The 20,466-nt window shown below is 36.6% G+C and overlaps 1 protein-coding gene across 3 annotated transcripts in view; it reads left to right on the top strand.

Moving 5' to 3' along the window:
• Nucleotides 1-5,892: 5,892 nt before the first annotated feature.
• The window catches only part of LOC145674817 (protein-L-isoaspartate O-methyltransferase domain-containing protein 1-like), an 82,401-nt gene continuing 67,827 nt past the window's right edge, over nucleotides 5,893-20,466 (top strand). Inside the window, exon 1 of one of the 3 annotated variants that reach the window (XM_081745035.1) lies at nucleotides 5,893-6,013. The gene's annotated coding sequence lies outside the window, so the exon portion shown is untranslated. The other 2 variants (XM_081745036.1, XM_081745037.1) reach the window with 2 other exon arrangements.

Here is a 20,466-nt window from a genome sequence, read left to right as displayed (position 1 = left end):
ATGCGATGCTTCTGCAACAATTTTTATAAAGGTAGTTGGTGAGTACTTCAAATTATATGCGCGTAGACAAACAGCCTCTACAAAAATTGTTGGTTAGGTTGGATTATACTTTTTGTCTTATCTTGGTGTCAGGAATCACCTCTCAAACGTCGGTGTTGTTTTGAAACACCCTGTATATAGATATATGTTTACTGTTATGGATTATGCAATCCTATTTTAATTGTGGTCATTTCAGAAGAAAACTATGTAATTTTGTAACGTTTTGCTGTTTATTATTCTATTGTAACTTTATTTTCTTTTTCTTTTTCCTATTGTAACTTTTACTTTGTGTTTACGTATTTTTGTTGTTTGCGAGCCTATTGTAATTGTAACTCTATAACAGGTGCAAATAAATAAATAAATAAATAAATAAATAAATCAATAAATAAATAAATAAAATTGAAGTGTCGGTTAGATAGAAATAAAAACACAATCTGTTGCATTTTCTCTCTGAATACTAAGTTACATCGTTGTGTTAACACAGGGAGACTAGGGTTGTCTCCTTTTTCAGAAAGTTTTCCTGGCAGAAATGACACGAGTTAATGAAATTTGACCCATGATTCACCACCCACCGTGACCCACGACCACTGGACTCATGATATAACGTGATTAACTCTGATCCACAACCCACCAGCCACCGCCGTGATCTACTCTAACCCACTGTGATCCACTCTGACCCACCACCCACCAAAACACATCGTCATCAACTCTGATCCATGATCCACACCCTCTTCTCCACTGACTAAAGAGTTTACACTTGTAATAAAACAAGGCTGTGAAATTACCACTAATCGGAGTTTCAATTTCTACGGTCAATCGCTCAAGCACTGTTCTGCTATAATACCGGTGAATCTGACCATTACGATATAAAATGGTAAAGTGCTTAAGTGTTTGTCATGGGCCATGTTAGATTGAATTTCAATTTAATTAACATATATAATTATTTCCTTGTTGAATTACAGATAATTCTCAGTGGAAAATAGGGTGAAGTTTGAGTCTCAAATCAAGGTAAAAAGGCCAATAAAAAAAAAATTTAAAAAGTGAAAAATTGGATTGTCTTGAGAGCCAAGTAGTAAGTCCTATTGCTATTATTACAGTTCAAATATCAATATAAAAAGTGCCTGAAGTTCTTTCTTCACTTAGATGTACTCATCTCAGTTAAGTGAATAGAAGCAAATGAAAAAAAAAAAAAAAAAATCTTGAAAGTAAAACGCAGACATATTCACCAGTGTTCAGAAGATGCTGGTTACAATGCACTGAGCAGAGTGGTTCGGTGGGTCAAACTGGGTCACTGTGGGTGGTGGGTCGCAGTAGGTCATGTCCTGTTGAACCACTTACTGTACCTACTCACAAATCTTGATCCACTTGACTCACAACCCACTGACCCACTCCATCTCTCCGGTGTCCCGAGAAAGATGAGAACGGAACATAAATGTCCTTTTTTTTAAAAAATAATAAGTATCCCGTTTTGGGTTTGTAGTTAGCTAGTATACTCACAAAGTACTATTTTAAATATATTTATTACATGGATTTTTACAGTTTTAGAAGGAAATATAAACCTTTCTACAATAAATTCAATGATCAAAATAATATGACATTCAAATTGTAATCACTGCCTCTAATCTGGTTAGTGTTGTGTTAAAAAGTGATGTAATAAAAAGAAAGATAGAAAGAAAGAAAAGAAACAAGGTTAAATAAATAAAAACCCATTTGGAAAAGGTACAGACTTCTCCCATATTGGCATGAATATCAATATAACAATCATTATACCAGTTTACCAAATGATCCGGTTTCTGATTCTCTAAATCTGATTACCCTGTTAACAGTGGGAAAGAAATCAGTTTTGTAATTAAATACTTTCCGTACTAACTTATTAAAACATTTTAAAAGAGTCCAGAAGTATCGTTATTAAGTATCCCCGCATACCGTAGTCGCTAACATTCTCGTCTTTTGTGCTAGAGGTCTCGGGTTCGATTCCTGGTGGAGACACTCGGTCGAAAAACTGTAAAACCTATTTTTAGCCAGCCATCTTCAGTGAGGTTTTCCTCATTCACTCCAGGCAAATGTCGGAATGGTACGTAACATACAGGTCCCAGGCCGCTTCTTTCCTTTCCTTTCCTTTCCTTTCCTTTCCTTTCCTTTCCTTTCCTTTCCTTTCCTTTCCTTTCCTTTCCTTTCCTTTCCTTTCCTTTCCTCGGATAGTGTGATCACCGAGGGACATCATACATCTCTCATGCGTGACGGACTATCACGGCCATAGATTCCGAAAAGCAGAGGCGAATCTAGAAGGTATAGTAGAACGGGGTGAATAGGGCCACTTTCAAGAAAATTACCTTGTACTGCTACAATTAGTGCTTTATTAAAGAACTTTTTACAGATTTATAATATACCATATCCCTACTATAAAATTCACAAAAAATAATTTTCTTCAAAAATTGTATAATACTATAAAAATGTATATATATACTTGCCTCGAATGGCCCTATTCATCCTAACATATCTGGGTGAATAGGGCCGTTCGTAAGGTGAATAGGGCCACATGTATAAAGTGGATTGAAAGCACACACAATTGTAAAGTCGTGCTAAAACATAGAGTAGAATTCGTATACATAATATTTTAGAATAATAGAAGATGTAAACGGTAGATTTACGTGCTTATAAAGTCATATATTTATATTTGACGTTTTTTACTCTGCAGACCTTGAGTTGTTAGCGTTAAGTTTTGCTTCCTTATTAGATATTTCAATTGTGCAACAGGACAAAAAAAAAAAAAAAAAAAAAAAAAAAAACTGCTTCTTGTAGTCATCTGTGTTTAACGCTCATAATTTCCCATCTGAAATAAGAAAGAGAGACAAAAATATCGAATTCTTATATCACCACTATGTATAAGACGATAGATAGCATGAATGGGTGGGGTGTGGTTGATGCATGCATTCGTACAAAATTAAAGTGGGAAAAAAAATCTTCGAGTTTTACTTTCCAAGGTTATGCAGGGTAGGCTAAAGGAGACGGGGATGATGCGAATGAATTAAATGTTGGAATGAAAAAAGTGGGAGTAAAGGGGAAAATCCCGATAAAACCCATCTACACGGTGTTTGTCTACCACTTGGCGCGAGCTGGGATTCAACCAGGGACCCCACACACTGCAGGTGAACGTTCTGCCACTGAGCCATCGCAGCTCCCTAATCAAAAAGTATGGCCCTGTTCACTGTAACTAGATATGGTCCTATTCACCCTAATTGGTAATATATAGAAAAATGGGTTGGCAACCCTGTTTAGGTTCTACCACGATTATCATGCTAGTCATAATAACTTGAGTGAACCTTGTTGAAGATAAGAAAATCAAACTTCTGCACTTCCAACAAAACTACATAGCGTAACAAGAAATAATACAGGACAGAAGTATTAAAAATACGCTATTTTTCTTAACACTTGCATTCAATTGATGATGAAAGTTGCTCTGTAATACAATCAGCGTCCAGCATTCACTCAATCTAACTGCACAATGAACTTGTAGAGACTCACAGTGAAGACACGGCGTGGCATTCGCTTCGCTGCTTCTGTTCTATAAACAAGTAAGGTGAATAACGTAACGAGTGGCCCTATTCATCCGGTGGCCCTATTCCACCGAAGCTACCCTAAACACTTTGGGATACAGCCAGAACCCAGACTATGATAAGTATATCATGAGTTTACTATAAACTTTCAAAAATCTATAAATAATAAGTTAAATTATTTTTGTGACTCAAAAAACTGGGGGTCTAGGCCCCCGGCCCCAGGCTAGATCCGCCACTACCGAAAAGCCCATAAATATAATTCCTAATATTATTTATTCAGTTGATTTTGAGTTTAATGTCCCTTTCAGCAGTAAGGCTATATGAGACCTGGACCTACTAATTAACAAGGAACTCGAACCACATTAGCTCCCACCGGGAATCGAACCCGGGACTCCAACGTCCTAATCCTATTTATTATTTTTTAAAAAAGGAAGAAATTGTTTTACGGGGAGAATAAAAACATATAACTTAAAATGTGCCAGAAAAAGGTAACACTTACGGGAAAAAAGGTAAGATCTGGCAACTCTAAATGAGGTAGATGATAAATGCACGTGAATGATGACTTTTATATTTATTAAAAATGATCCGAAAATTAGGGGAAGAAAACACGGATATGGCGCTGTTCATCAGAAATTTGCGTAACATTCTGACCACTGATGGTTTCAAGGGTGACTCAGATTCAGAAGGATATCCGCCCTCTTCCACGGGGAAGGCATTTCTCCACTCGTACTTAAACTGTGTTACCAGTATATTTGAAAATAACTATTTGTAGTACTGTTTGCACTCACTTAACACGCAAAAGAAATACGTTTGATATTCCGCATCATAGACTCAAGCAAACCACTGCGGCATTTTCAGTATTAGCACCAAAGTCATGAAATGCTCTACCAAATGTAGTAAAAGAAGCTAAAACATTTAATTCTTTCAAGAAAATGTTAAAAATTTATTTATTCAGCCAACAAAATTTAAGTTCAGGTACCCATGATTTGTATTCTATCACTTGAACCACGTAAATGAAATCAGACTTGAATTGTTACATCTTCTTTATTAAATAATCATGCATTGTAAAAATATTTTATCACCCTTCCCTCTATATTGTGAATCACAAGCATAACTTATTTTGTCTCTATGTTATTGATCGGTATGTGTTTATTTTCATGTTTGTATTTGTATGCTTTTTTTCTTTTTTTCTTCACTTGTAGTACTTGTGCGTGTGAGTGTGTTTTGTTAAAAGTACCACTTTTTGTCTTTTCTTTCTTTTTTTTTATCATCTTAATGTATACCTGTATTTTTGTTGTATATAACCGTATCTTTCGACTCAATTGATTGTATGTTTTTTGTATAACTCAATGTACTTCCTTGACAAGGGTTAGGTGGTAGAGCAGCAATATGCTGAACCTCGCCCGATTGAATAAAGCCTTTTTCAATTCAATTCAATTCAATACTTACTTTCACCTTCCGCTTATCCAAATTCCCTCCGCCAGGAGAAATCTGAAACCATCACTGCTTGTGGATATGGAGAAGAATAAGGAAAATCAGGGGAAAACAAATGTTAGGAAAAGGAAAAAAGAATGGTAAATGAAAAGAGCAACTGATCATGGTATAAATAGAAAAAGAAGGGGATCATATGAGGCTACATTTTAATAAATGATATTAAAACCAATCCTACGTCAAGACAGTGTGATTAGTTGTGGAGCTGATATTAAACTCTATGCATAATTTCTTCATTAAAAATAAGCGGACCCGTGTCCCAGCGTTTTAAAAACTCAGATTTTAACCCCACAGTGGAGAAATATTTACATTGTCATAAAGCAAATATTCATTAAGTTTTTTCATACTCTTTTTTTTTCTTGGTTTATATTAGAAAATGATCTTACATGTAGTATAAATTTCCGATATGGTGTGTATTTCATCCTCTTTTACATCCCCCCCCTTATACTTGGTGAAATGCAACCTCAGACAATAGAGTTATTTCTGCAAATGAAACGAAGCCACATAATAATTTTAATCAAAACCGGATAAGTTTCACGAGAGTTAGGCCTAACGCTCGCTTCAAGTGTATGTTCGTGGTGGTGCAAGAGAAATTTCTATTTCACGAACTGTAGCACTGTCTATCGAAAATGTAAAGTAGGGATAATAAAATTTTCTTTTTTCCTTTGTGCTTTTTTCATCCTGCTGTCCTGTTTATTAATTCATAGTTTGACCTCTGCCATTGACCTCACTTGTCTTTCATAAACCTATTCCAGTTCAATCGTAATCTTCAGCCAAAACTCACTTCGCCTCATAGATGGCAGCAGCTTCTGAGAGACAGATTTTCTTCTGTTTACCCATGTTTACTTGCAATGTTATTATTTTGACGTCATATGGTATTTTCAGCTGGAAGGTAGTGACAAGAGAAGACAGCAGAGATTTGTGAGGTAAGAAAGAAGCTTTATCGTTACTTTAAATTGATATTCATAAGGCATCTTTTTCCAAAGGGATGAATACCTATTTCTAATTTGGTATCGGCGATGTGACAAACTTAAAATGTCCTGAATTTGCGAAGTTTGGATTGCATCCAAGTACGAGAACATGGCAACAAACTCTATACACAACGACTTTGTTTTGCTTCCTTATCGTCCTTGAGGTGTGTTGAGTCTTATTACACGTACAGTGAAAATGTCATGTGCATTTATTAAGATATATATTAGTATTTATAGATTCTTTCACGCTGTTGTAATATTAATTCTTTCGTATAAGGTGTTTGAAATATATTGTATGAAAATACGTTATTAGCCATGACGGCGATCATATGATCGTCGAACGCCATGCCCAAGTGGCTAACGACCGAGAGAATCCGAAGTGAACATTTTTTTTAGCGAAGGTGTGGACAAGTGTATATTTTCAAAGCTTAAGTCCCTGTATCGAAGCCCAATGCGTCACTAGGTAGAATGATATTTTAGTATTGACCCGCAACGATTCTTTGAACGTTTGTTCTTGGCAATAAGTCTGTTTGTTTTGAGTTTGCAGTTCTTTGTTTACCATATGATGGACGAATCGGGCGACTTCTTGCCTGCAGTAAGTAGTTACAGAAGTTACAATTAAATTAGTGATTTAAATTGTAATAATTCGAGGTCGTGCGTGTTTTCAGTGGTGTTTTTGATAAGTAGATGTCTGTGAGGTATAAATTGCATGCACACCGTTCTTCCAATACGAGACTTTTTTTCCCCCTTGATATGAATAGAATGAATGATAAATGTGTTACACGTAATGAAGGCAGATGCAAGCACAATCTTGTTCATTATATGAGCTAGAACTTAAATATCTGGATATAACATTCTGTTTTAAAAGAGGATTACGTACAGATTAAATTATATAATTAAGAACCAAATATCTTCAATGATAAATCAATAGATTATGGTGAGTAAACTTGAATCCATTGATTTTGTAAAGCAGTTTCTACAGAACTTGCCACCATTTATATATAGTATTAGACAAAAATTATAGCGAGCCAGTGTGCTGCAGCAATAATTTTGTGTTCTGAATTATCAATGTTCTGTGGAAATTTCTTCCTTCATTGTGGATATAATTTTTTGAATTATATTTCTGGATTTTATACTTTTTTTTTCCAATGAACTTTACAATGCTCGCTATAATTGGTATCCTTACACAGACACGGAAAAGTTACTCGATTGCTTTTAACAAAATCGATCCAAGCGTCCCTAATCCTAAGCTGACCCGACCCTACTTATTTCTAGTGTACTCTGGTACACCCTTTTAAGGCGGTCCTGTCCTACTTATCGATGCGCACCTGAAACGTGTATTGTAAAGTTTACCATTCTTTTTCATATCATTTATGCCTAATTTGAATGACACAAATTATGGTAAATATTACAAATATGGAAGCCATCGTATGATGGGTGTACTTGCCCTTTAGGACTTTAATTCTGTCGGTGTATTTAGAGTTTTGGCATGCCGCACCTCTAACCTGCAAATTAAACATAATAGCGCTGCAGCCAACGTATACATATTACGTACACTGAATATGTGACTTCACTCATATTGTGTATTGTACAAAATCCACTTTTATTCTATTATCAACTGTCCATTTTTACTAGTTATTATCCAACTGTGGGGTTGTTTTGATGGACACACCGAGAGGCGAGTAGCATTGAAGATTAGGGCGCCGGAGGTGTTGTGGCGGACCTATTAGAGTCACTATGGTTTAAAGTAGATGAAGGAATGGATGATGGTGAGGGAAGCTCTGTTTATTGTCAGTATGATTTAAAAGTACGTGAGGCTAGGTTAGTTAATGTATTTCTCCATTTTCTTTCTCTAGTGTGCAAATAGTCTCAACTTTAATTTTCTGCATTTTCTATTTATATGAACTTACTCTCACTGAAACTTTTTCTTCCTTTTTAAATCGATTAAGAACTTACATGAAGTTCACCATAGGAAAGGGGCTCCTTTAAATTTTTACTTACTCTAAACTTTTACATTTCATGAAGATGAAATATGGGAGGTAACCTTTTAATTTTCTTACAATCTACTTGTTTTAGCGTGAGGATTATTCTTGCTTATTGTGCATGAGTTGTAATATCCTGTCGCCTTTTTTCTTCCCCATTTCAATATCTTCTGTCCCATTCCTAATAAAAACAGTTTCTTCGTAAATAGTTTCATCTTGCGTACTTATGCAACGCCTAGGTTTGGACTGATCCTACTATTAACATGATCTGCAAGCCAGGACGGGAATTTGATTTGGGTGCAGTTAGCTGTTGTATAACCATGCAAGATCAATCCTCACAGTATAGCCCGTACCTCTGCGCACTACCCGTCCAAGAGAGCTTGTTTCTGATCTGAGTTCTTTTGTCACTTGTGACCCCTACCGCTTTGAGATGGGATATACTCTACCCTAGCTTATGGCCGGTCTGTGATTTTAAGGACCTTACAGTGTGTGTTCTAACATACTTCACTTTTGCTTTGTACTTCTAATTGCCCATGCAATACTCAAAGGCTTGAAGAAAGGTAAGCCATCAAGGTCGACCATACCGTTTCGTATATAGGTCTTTGGGGTCCCCTAAGTGTCTACTAGAATAAGCAGTGTTCGCATCCGAGCGTCATAAGGGAAGCGCACCTCTTCTTGGGGTCTAAGTCTCCAACCTCACGAATCACACGATATGGCTATAGGCCAGTAGAAACCAACCTAAATCCAAAGGAGACTTTCTATTTCGAGCCCTGGCCACCTCAGATTGTTCAAACTCTGTTCTGAGGTACAATATATTCAGCAAACACCCTCAGATACAGATAAAACACGCATTACTCACTCATTTGTGAATCAGGCGAAGCTCTCATCCTTTGGTAGGTCGTCTGGATCCAGCCATTACTGGACAACTTCGACTAGTTCAAGTTTACGTTCTGGGGGACCATGATCAAGTTCACGGTAGAAGCGACAGGGTTCCAACCCCTGCGTACCTATAATTATTGTAATGTACATTGTTTTACCAGTCTCTGTGGTTGATGTAGACTGTCTGTTAACATATATTGTCGTTTGGTAGGCTTTGTTCTTCTCTAATAGGTTTGCAATTTCAGTTCGTTCAAATTTTTCATTGAGGTACAGGGTACACTCCTGGGTCCAGTGGTTCGTGTTAATGATGCTTTTGGGAGGTTGCTAAACACCACCTTCCGCATGAAAAAACACACATTATTCACTCATTTGGGAATCGGCTTCGGGTAGGTCGTCTCAGTCCACTCGTTACTGTTCAACCTCGACTAGTTCTCCAAAACCTCCACTTATATTCATACAGGACCATGCTACAGGTATCGGTTTTCTTAAATAATGATTTAATTTTTCCTTTCTTTTTCACTATTTGTATTTTATTGTTTGCCTCTTGTAAACAACTTCTAACATTTTCTCATTGGGTTGTATTTCCATTTAGCTAATATTCTAATGTCTCTACACCCACATTTATATAGGCGTCTAGTCATCTCCACTTTTGCTTCGTACAACACTCATTATATATCGAGTGTGTATATGGCTTTTAATACGAATAATACTCAATAATATATTGAATCCTGTACACTGTTTTGACTGTTTCCGTGAAACTTTGGATTTAGAGAAATGTCTTTAGAGACATAATAGAATATGCATGTGCTATCAGAAGTGTGGGAACTCAATGCCTTTTTTTTTTTCCCCTTCCACAATAACATTTAAATAAATGCGTTAGTTGAAGTACGGCTACTGTAACTTGGAGAATAGCGTGTTTTCTTTTAAGATGACAGATATACGTACGTACTTAAATTAGTCGTTTTTATCTCAAGGTTATTGTTGAAGAAAATTCCGTAGGTGTTGTCTATGTTTCCTCGGAACTGAACGTTGCGCTATTTTTTTAATATAAATTTTAAAAAAAATAATGTTGGAATAAATCTGAAACTTCAAAGCAGGGCTGACAGAACTTTTTGATTTAGTGATCTACGTCATGCTGAAAATTCTTCGGCGCCTTATCTATGCAGTGTTGTCACTGGCAGTGTACTTCAATTCCCCCCCCCCCTTTTTTTTTTCTTTATTTGGGTGGAATTTAAGGTTATATTTCGTTTGCAGCGGAGTAGTGCCTTTTCAAATTGCCTTTTGGTGTCAAGAGCCAATACGAGCGTTGTACAACAATACTCTTATTTAATCATTGACGTGACTGAGAAGAAATTGTTGTCTCTTCCTTCGAGAAAATCGTAAGTTTTTTTGTTCTCTTATTCGGGATCACTTTACCTCAGTTGAAAGTCGCTTTAAGAAAACGCGATTGTATGTAATACGAGAAGCAGTCAAAAATTTCCCGAAATTTTGTTGTAGCTCTTTATTACTGTAAAGTAGGTACCACCTACACATTTACTTAATCGCATTCGAAGTTGGCACCTTCGGAATACACACACAATTTGTTTACCGCTCCTGTGATTGGTAGAAACTCTGACGAAAGACCTCTTTTGGTATCTTCGGAGATTCAGTTGCTGCGTTAGTTTTGATCTTTTTTACGTTGGCAAAACGGAAAAGGTCCATTTTTAGCTTTAGGAAGAGCTAAATATCGTATGGTGCTAAATTGTTTTTAAGGCTATCAAAGGCTCGGAAGCAGATTTTCTCTAGTTTGCACATGAACTTGCCATTTGTACGTTGCTTGATCTGTGGCATTATACCAGGGTTGGCTGGTTTAAACCAGCTGTTTAACCTCTCCCCTATAATAATAATAATAATAATAATAAAAAAAAAATTAAATTGTATGAACTTAATGGTAACGTTTCCACATATCAAACCATCTGTATTAGTTTTGTTTCCTTTTCACCTTTTATTCAAGGCGTCCCATTTTCAATTCTCGGTCGAACAACAACCCTTCTTTCAAGTGTAACCAAGTAACGGTTCGGATGTCACTTTAAGCAAGTCTTCTTCTTACCTCGGCATTACATAAGGATGTTAAGCCTAAACACACGAAACGAAACCAAATTGTATGCCTGAATGGGCCTGCTGTTTTATAAAGAAGCCACGGTTGCATAAATATATTGATAGAAATTAGCAAAATTTATCGACTGCCTATGTAGCTTCCAACATTAGCTTGAATTGGACTTTGTTTTAATTTAATTGAATGATATCTACATTAGGGTGGGCCGAAAACGGCCGAAAAAAAATTTTTTTTAGAAAATTAAGATTGAGTACCGTGCAAAAGTTGTATAATGTTATATTATGTTTCCTCACCAAAACAGAGCCGGATTAAAAAATATTTAACCGGGCCCCGAGGGCCCCAAAGAACGTTAATTTTCAAAAAAATAGTTGCGAGTAGTGAAAATATTATTGAAATATATTTTTTAGATAGTTAAGTTTGAGTACCATGCAAAAGTTGTATAATATTACGTTATGTTTCTTCACCAAAATAGAGCCGGATAAAAAGATATTTAACCGGGCCCCGGGGGCCCGAAAGAACGCTAATTTTTTTTAAAAAAAAGTAGCCAGCAATGAAAATATTATTAAAATATATTTTTAGAAAGTCAAGTTTCAGTACCGTGCAAAAGTTGTATAATGTTATATTATGTTTCCTCACCAAAACAGAGCAGGATTAAAAGATATTTAACCGGGCCCCGGGGGCCCCAAAGAACGTTAATTTTGAAAACAAAAAAGTTGTGAGTAGTGAAAATATTATTGAAATATTTTTTTTAGAAAGTTAAGATTCAGTACCGTGCAAAAGTTGTATAATGTTATATTATGTTTCCTCACCAATACAGAGCCGGATTAAAAGATATTTAACCGGGCCCCGGGGGCCCCAAAGAACGTTAATTTTTAATAAAAAATTTGTGAATAGTGAAAATATTATTGAAATATATTTTTTTAGAAAGTTAAGTTTGAGTACCGTGCAAAATTTATAATGTCATGTTTTCTTGCCAAAACAGAGCCGGATAAAAATATATTTAACCGGGCCCCGGGAGCCCAAAAGAACGTTAATGCTGAAAAAAATATGGTTGTGAGTAGTGAAAATATTATTGAAATATTTGTTTTCAGAAAATTAAGTTTGAGTACCGTGCAAAAGTTGTATAATGCTATGTTTCTTCCTCAAAACAGAGGCAGATAAAAATATTTCATAAGGCCCTGCGGGTCCGAAAAGTGTTATTTTTTTAAAAATATATATACCATTATTTTAAGTATGTATAGAAAATTGGTTAAGATTCCTAATACTTTAACTTGACCCCAGGATTTTAAATGTTCTGATCTGATGTGCAGCTCTTCGCCTGATTGGTGTTTAGTAGATATAATAGTACGGACACAAATACATAAGGTAAGGTTGAAAAATTGACCAACAAACACCAAACCAGCGCAGAACTCACCACGTGAAGATGGCTACACAGCGAGTTCCTCACACCCACCCTCCTCTTACTTAATGCTCCTTAGCTGAATCTTGGAACAAAATATTGAGATTTATGTCCGAAGCTTGGTAGATACTTTCGTGCTTCCAGTTTTGCGCGAATTTAACCGTCTCGTGCAACACTACCGCATACTTCTGAAGAAGATTCTGTTACTACCTTTAGACACTTCTCCAAAGCCTGTGTGTGGAAGGGGAACGTGACAAACTGAAACCTCCTCTTTTCCACAATCATTTTGGTTGGTTCTTCTATTGATACGTTAGCCGAAATTGGAGGTTTCGTTACTATTAGTTCTGACCAATCGGTCAAATCGATATAATCCGCATATTCTTCAGTGCTTTGCCTACTGCAATTGTCAGTTAGAACTATAGTGTGGTATTTTCGGCCATCAAAATAGAGACCCTTAAAATTAGTAGCTTTACACTGTAGACGGTTTCTTTTTTCTTTTCTTTTTTGCTAGTTTCGTACGGATTTTGTTTTTATCTACTACCTTGTCTTAGTTAGTTTTGTTCAGTAAATTCATATCTTCTAAAACAGCGGATACAATTTTAGCAGCCGACCTATTCGATATATCTGTTAAATCTTTTGCAGTACTCATTTGTTTAGGGCTCACCTTTGTTTATTTAGGTTTACTTCAGACTTTATTCTTTAAACGATAGCTCCATGCGAACTCTTCATCGTCTGAAGTCGGGGTGGAAGCGCTTAATGTATGTTCCAAGTAGGGATTGAGGCTAATGATTGTAACCCTCTTGTAATTGGTACCGCAGCATCATAATCGATCTGTGTGTCATGCTTTCTTTTGAGCCTATGGGTTTCTGCTTCATCTACATTGCAAGTCGTCATTTGTCTCTGATTCCTCTGATCTAATATGAGCTCCCACTCCAAAAGCGGTACATAATTTGATTTACAACACTTACAGGTTAATCTATCGCAGCATTTGCAAGAGAAAATATCACATAACTTCTGAGCACCGTTCTTAAATTTCTTTAATTTGGCTCTTAATGGGTATATCTCATTTCTTAATGGGGTTAATAATCGTTTTGCATTTTGAGTTGTAATTCAAAATCATATGCTTAATTCGAAGGCAAGGCAATACAGGAAGAGAGGCTCGCAGCCATATTGTTTTTAGTTTATTTGAATTCAGCAATGTAAGCGCAGCCTTCGGAAAGCCAGTGTTATGCATTTTGCATCCAAATGCGAAAAAGTGATATTCTCTTAAAGTTTGAGAGTTCTGAGGTGGGCTCAACACAAAGGTTTTTCGTGTGTTAATATGGTAGTTATGAAAGTTAGGTAAGCTCTTAATAGTTATTTGCGTATATTGAAACCATGTGTTTCATGTTTTATGTATTAATAGTATTGTCTGGTAAAATGTTCTTATTACCTAAAACCATTTTATTTGAACAAAAAATTAGAAACTTTAGGGCCACGGGGGCCCGGTTAAATATTGTTTTAAAATCAACATATTTGACATGGCTTCATTTCGTACCAATACACAACTTTTGATAACTACTCAATCCTGAATATCTGAAAAAAAAATTTTCGGCCCACCCTAATCTACATACTAAATTTAATACCTTGGTTTTAGCGTACTGATTATAATACGTTGACCATAACATTTTACATGCCAAGCAATAACTAGATTTTTTCGTTATTGCTTTGCATTTACACAGGATTTTCCCAATGGCTAAGGCGGGAGTTTCCCGATTTATATATTATTCTGTACAATGGTTTCATTTGTGCAATTGTTTATCTTTTTGTCCTTCTGAAATGATTCTTGACAATTAGACAATTATATTAACAAGTATGTAAGGATCAGTACAACGTATTTTTTATCAGGAGTCCTTCGTGAGTGAGTCGGCAGACTCATCGCATTTGTGGCCAATAGTCCCGGTTTTGAGTCCAAATGGAGAATAATTTCTCTCGAATATAAGCCGAGAAGCGGTTTGGATTCCGCTTTACGCTTATGTGACCCTTTCCAGCACAACCTCATTGCTGCATAATAACACCAAGGCGAAACAAACTAATTTCTGTCCATATGTAATATAAATACATAGAGCAAATTATTTATGCAAAAAAATACCGGGTTTAAACAAAAATTAAACCTTTTTTTTTTTCAATAAAAACCATGGTTTTTGCCAATTCTGCATTGTACCAACTCTTCCATACGCTTCCATTCAGCTATGCTACTTGCACGCTGCCTGTTATGAACGTGTTCACACTTGTCACTTTCATAAATAGCTAACTTAAGGATTGTACGGTACACGATAGATTGAGATTGCATCACGAATGCCAAAACTACAGCAACAGCACCGGGAAGTTTTTGACTGCCCCTCGCATTTCTATTCAAATATCACTGTTTATAAAACGTTTCGTTATCTACCTGATAACTCAGCGGCGATCGGTATCTACTGTTCGCCCAGCTCTGCTTTAAACCACACTGTATTAAGGTCCTTCAATAATATTGTCGTTATTTTAATTTCACTATGATCTTCTATTCATTAATTTAATTTGAGTGTATTTTAGAGCGGTAAAAAAGCGTAGTCGTATTATCCACAATAGATTCTTAATCAAGGTTGTTTGTTTTGCTTGATGTCGCTACGTTAATTTGAAAGTTAATTAAAGATTAATCGATCTAGTGATACCATTGTTTTCTTTTATATAGTTTCCCATACTCATAGGTAATTCATCACTTGGCATAATCATATAATTGTTTGAGGGTTGTCAAGTGAGGAGCACAAGGCTGTTGAAGGATAAAGATTACATCAAGTAAGGAAAGTATAGCACAGCTATTAGTTTATTGTTCATTATAAAGTGAATCAGTTGAGTATTAATATTGTGGGATTACGAGTAAGTACATTACAGCCTAATAACTGTGTTAACTTAATGTGGTAAACTTTTTTCTTTCTTTTTCTGGACAAAAAATACAATTTTATTGAGTAAGTTGAGCTTTTGTGTTTTGCATCCGTGTGTAGTACTCAGATTGTAAAAAACTGGCCCATCTGTTAATCTAGGCTTCGAACCATAACCGGGCGACCAATTACACCATCAGGTAATATCCATCCATCCAGTGGTGTCGTTCCCCACCATACTCCGTCTCTAAAAGAATACAGGACCGTGCCATCGGCACCGGATACACCAACGCATATTCCGCTGGGTGTTTCAGTTTATTACTCCCGTTTTCGTTTTGTTACTGTGACAAAGCGAAATAAGAAGGAACGCTGTTAGTCATATTGCCATGTACACTGGATCTCAAAGTTTGTTTTGATATCTGGAAACACTGAAACCTTCAAATACTTCAAAATGGCGCCGCCCTTAACGACGGATCAGAAGTCGCGTGTTGTACAGTGATATCTTGAAAAGAAATCGCCTACTACGTGCGGAGAACGTTCAAGAAGGAGTATAAGTATTCATGTGCTCTGGATAAAACTATAATCAAAAGGTGTGTGAAGCAATTCCGTGCCACGGGAAACGTGACAGGAAGGAAAAAAGGCAGGAGCAAGCCTCACATCCACAAATCGCACACCTGGGAACCTCCAGGCCGTTCGTCGCAGTGTTGTGAACTCGGCAAAATCTGCAAATGTTCCCCTGCAAAATTCATGTATTCCAGGGGCTAACACACGCTAACGGCGTTAAGAGGAAGACGTTTGCACGTGAATTCGGTGATCACATGGAAGAAAGTCCTGAGTGTTTTCTTCTATCCACCAGCCCTGACTTGAACCTCTGCGATTTTTTGCTATAGGGATTTCTGAAGGAGAAAGTGTTCGTTAGGGCCCCTCTTATACTGAAAGATTTGCGGACGGCAATCATTGACTGCTGCACTCTTGTTGATAAAGATATGTGTAGACACGGGTTTTCCAGAACTTCACGATTTGCATGCGAGAGGTTCGCAATACATTAAATATGTCATACGTTCTGTTCGCTAGTAATGAAACTTATAACAGTACTCTTTACAGTGATGCTATGGTTATTTGTATACATTAATTCGTTTGGTCACGGTAATAAAATGAAAAAGGGACTAATTGACTCATAAGGGACTAAACACCCTATACTATACGTAATAGTTACATGCTGTAGAAATGCCCTGGTATTGGAGGCTGTAACAACTGTGGCAGGTCAAGATGTGACTGAATAAAGAACAGGAGTTCATTTTTAATATCTTGCGAAAAATTTGAAGGTTTTGAATGATAAAATGTGTGGAGAACTACTGGAGATTAAAATACGAGAAGAAGACTTTTTCGAAAGTTTTCATAGCTGCTTAACAACTTCTTCAGTATCATCTACCGCGCTGGTAGGCTGTTAACACATCGCGTGTTTCAAAAGTCCGTTGTCATATTTCAGCTCCGTTATGACTCAAGATACAAATAAATGGAAATAGAGGGGAAGATGTTGCAGATATGCTGTTTTCGATATAAAATGTTGCAGTTTTTCAAATCGCACCAGTCGTTTGGGTTCCACACTGGTGAGGCTCTCTATGTTACATGGAACAGCAACGTTTCCTTGATCCCTCACCATACCAATAATACAGAATTTGCTGAGAAACTGATTCGAGATTTTCTAGGTTCCCTCAGACACCAATGTGCGCGTTTCCTATATTATTTTTTGCGCGCTTCCTATATTATTTTTTGCGCGCTCTTACGTTCTGTTCGAGAAGACTGCTGAACTAGAAACGTTGCTTTTCATTTAACATAGAACACTTTACTACTGTGGGGCCCAAATAGCTGCTGCGATTGGAAATAATCCGCCATTTTAGTTTTAAAACCACGTATTTCCAACAAATTACTTTAAATAAAAGAATCTTTAGTCATGACGGAGATAGTGTGTGGCCCAAGACTTTTTGATATGTAGATTCCTTTATTTTTTCATGAGTCCCTTTCGTTCCTCAAAGATGCCACATTTAAGAAAAAGGAATCCGTGGAAGGGAAGAAATCTGCATACATGTTAAAAGCCCAGTGAAGTGCACTTACACTAAATTTCATAAAAAAGAGGGAATGTGCACGGAGGGTAGCCCCCTAATTAAAGTGAACTATCTAAAGGAGTTGCCAGGTTAAAAATAATATTCCGGTACTCTTTTTAAATAAATTGAAGATATCTACTGAAGACGAAGCCTTAAGCAGGCGAAGACCCCCTTTTTGTCTGGCGTGAGTATAAGAGTCTTCAGTCCTTGATAATGGAAACTTCGTAAAGTTTCCGAAATATTGAATGTTACTAGCTTAGAAATGCAGAAAGATAAGTGATGATTTTATAGGTAATATGTATTGCATTCGCTCTATTAGTCAAAACTGAATAGATTGGCTTTTATAACTTAGGTTTTTGCATTAGCTACTAGTATTTCTAGTACCTTAGATATAGCCTGATAGAACAAAGTTAAATCCGATATAGTACTTAGTAGTAATACTGTAGAAGCTTTGATATGTGATGGTTCTACAACAACAATCGCAAATACCATTTTCGGTTCTTGACACACAGGTGGGTACGTGCTATAACTGGAAAATATTGCAGTGTGGACGACTTTTTGATATTAGAACATGCTTTTGTAAGCTTAGCACAGGGGTGGATACAGAACGTCTTTGAGTGGTTGGCGCAGATGTGCAAATATATATGTCTTCATTCGTGCACCAAAAGGTGGCAGCACCAGAGAGGGCGTAAAATATTGCCCACTGTAACATTTGGGGATATTAGCTAGGCTGTACTAACAAATTTAGAGCAGATTATTGGCCTAACGTGGGGAAGGGTTGTGAAGAATATGAGGTGAACATAAATACTAGAAAGATAAAAACCATGGCGATTGGCGCGAAGGAGTCGGTGTCAAATATACAAGTAGGTGGAGAGAAAATACAACAGGTTACTATCGTTCTGTACCTGGGTAGTATTATTAGTAAGGATACGAAGTGTGAACGTGAAATAAAAGCAAGGATAGCAATGGGGAGAGAAGCCTTTAGGAGAAAGAAAATACTGTTTTGTGGGACCTTGAATAGTGTGTTGAGAAAAAGACTTAGGCCTATAAAATGCTTCGTGTGGAGTATTGCATTGTATGGGTCAGAAAGGATTAAAAACTGGTAGAAGCTTTCGAAATGTGGGTGTGGAGGAGACTGGAAAGAATTAGCTGGTTCGAGCGGAAAAGGAATGAGAGGATGTTAGAAAAGGTAGGGGAGAAAAGAACAATTTTAAGTATTATTAAAAAGAGGAAGAGAAACTGGTTGGGACATTGTCTAAGAAGGAATTGTATCATAAGGAACGTTCTAGAGAGTATGGTAGTAGGAAGGAAAGATCGAAGGAGACTACAAGTAATGGACGATATCAAAACAGAAAAATCGTACGTGAAGATTGAAGAGGTTAGCGGAAGACCGTGCAGCATGAAAACTTCTCAGTTGTAGCAAGTGACCTGCCAATTTGGGAGAACACCTATGATGATGATGTCAGAAAAAACATACTTTTGTCGTCTCGTCAAAAAAAGAGTTATCTTTTCACTTCAAAGAAGGGCGCGCCCTCGTGTGGATCTGCTACTGGCTCAGCAACAACGGTTACTAAGTCTTATTCATTTCAGCTTTGTTAGTGTTGAAAGTGAAATCTTAGATATTTTGTCTGCTGTTCATTCACTTCTTGTAAACAAAGGTACGGTAGCTATGTGGAATTTCAAATGAGCCAAGTGAAAGGTTAATTATATTGGTGCTTATGTATTAAACATGGACTCCACGTGGTGTCAAGAAATAAACATGTTGATGGTTTGTTTAGAATGTCGGAAATAGGCTGAAGAGTGAAAGGTCAGGAATTATATACATAACCGTAGATTATGTAAATGAATATGATAATATTATGTTAATTTAAATTCAAGAATTCTAAGTTTTCGAAGATTTGAATAGGAGGAAGCTATTTACGAGAATGGATGTTTTAGATCTGTTTTCAAAATCATGGAGATACTTGTACTTGAGGAAGTATATGTGAAGGATATATGGATAATTTATGAATAAAAATAAATACACAGTACACAGCTGAATTTTACGGAAATGGATAATAATAATTTTGGTTGATTAACTGAGTACAGGTTAGGATGTACGTCGAGAGCTTTTTCTATGTGTGCAGAAGGCTACGGGACGGATTTTTTCTAATTATTTTACGTATACATTTGGGCTAATTTCTATACAAGTCTGTAAATGCCTAGCTTTCGGGAGTACCTTGGTACTGGTTAGTGAAACAAAATTGAAATATAAATAATAAGGTAGATAGGAAGGAATATCATTACATAATAAAAACAAATAAGAAAGCTACAATCAGAAAAGTACCTATGTGAAGCCTTTTTATGTAATTTCAAAGCATTAACAACTTTTAGAACAAGAAAATGTCTGTTGGCGATTAAAATGGAGAGATTTCTTTCGGCGTACAAAGTCTGTTAAAGGAAAAAAAAGTACTGGATTCATTAGTACTGCATTACTACCTGGTTTGGTCAACACATTCAAACTAATTTGTTTTCGGCGTTTATACATTTCTGCATTCGCTCCTGCCATTCTTGGTAGCGATATTGTAAGTCATTTTCTATACGTTCACGTAGGAAGTGTGCCGTTTTAGGCTTGACTTCATCACCTTAGGTAAAACCTATTTTCTCGAGGCCGTGCTTTAGTCTCGAAAAAGAAAAGAAGTCCTGTGGTCTAGATCTGGTGAGTAGGGGATATTCCATGTCAATAATGTTTTTGCATGCCAATAACTGCGTGGCAGAATCTTGTGGGTCGGTGCATTGCTCTGGTGCAGAATCCACCCATTTTTTCCCCATAATTGAGACCTTTTCTAATTTTTACGCGAAGCGTGGCCAAAATCTTAGTGTAGTGGTGCTAATTGGTTGTCCCTCCATAGGAACCCACACAAGCACCATTCCCGCAAAGTTTCGTGGTACTTTTTAGTGACGTGCAGAGAAATGGCACCTGAACACTTTAATCCGAGGAACAAGTTCTATCTTTGTTCGTATTAATCTATTGCAACGAGTAGTTATAGATATATTACTGTACTTCAA

The sequence above is a fragment of the Thermobia domestica genome, chromosome 18 (assembly GCF_964235325.1).
Source record: "Thermobia domestica chromosome 18, izTheDome1.hap1.1, whole genome shotgun sequence".
Lineage (NCBI taxonomy): Eukaryota > Metazoa > Arthropoda > Insecta > Zygentoma > Lepismatidae > Thermobia > Thermobia domestica.
This window is presented reverse-complemented; position numbering and strand designations above follow the sequence as displayed.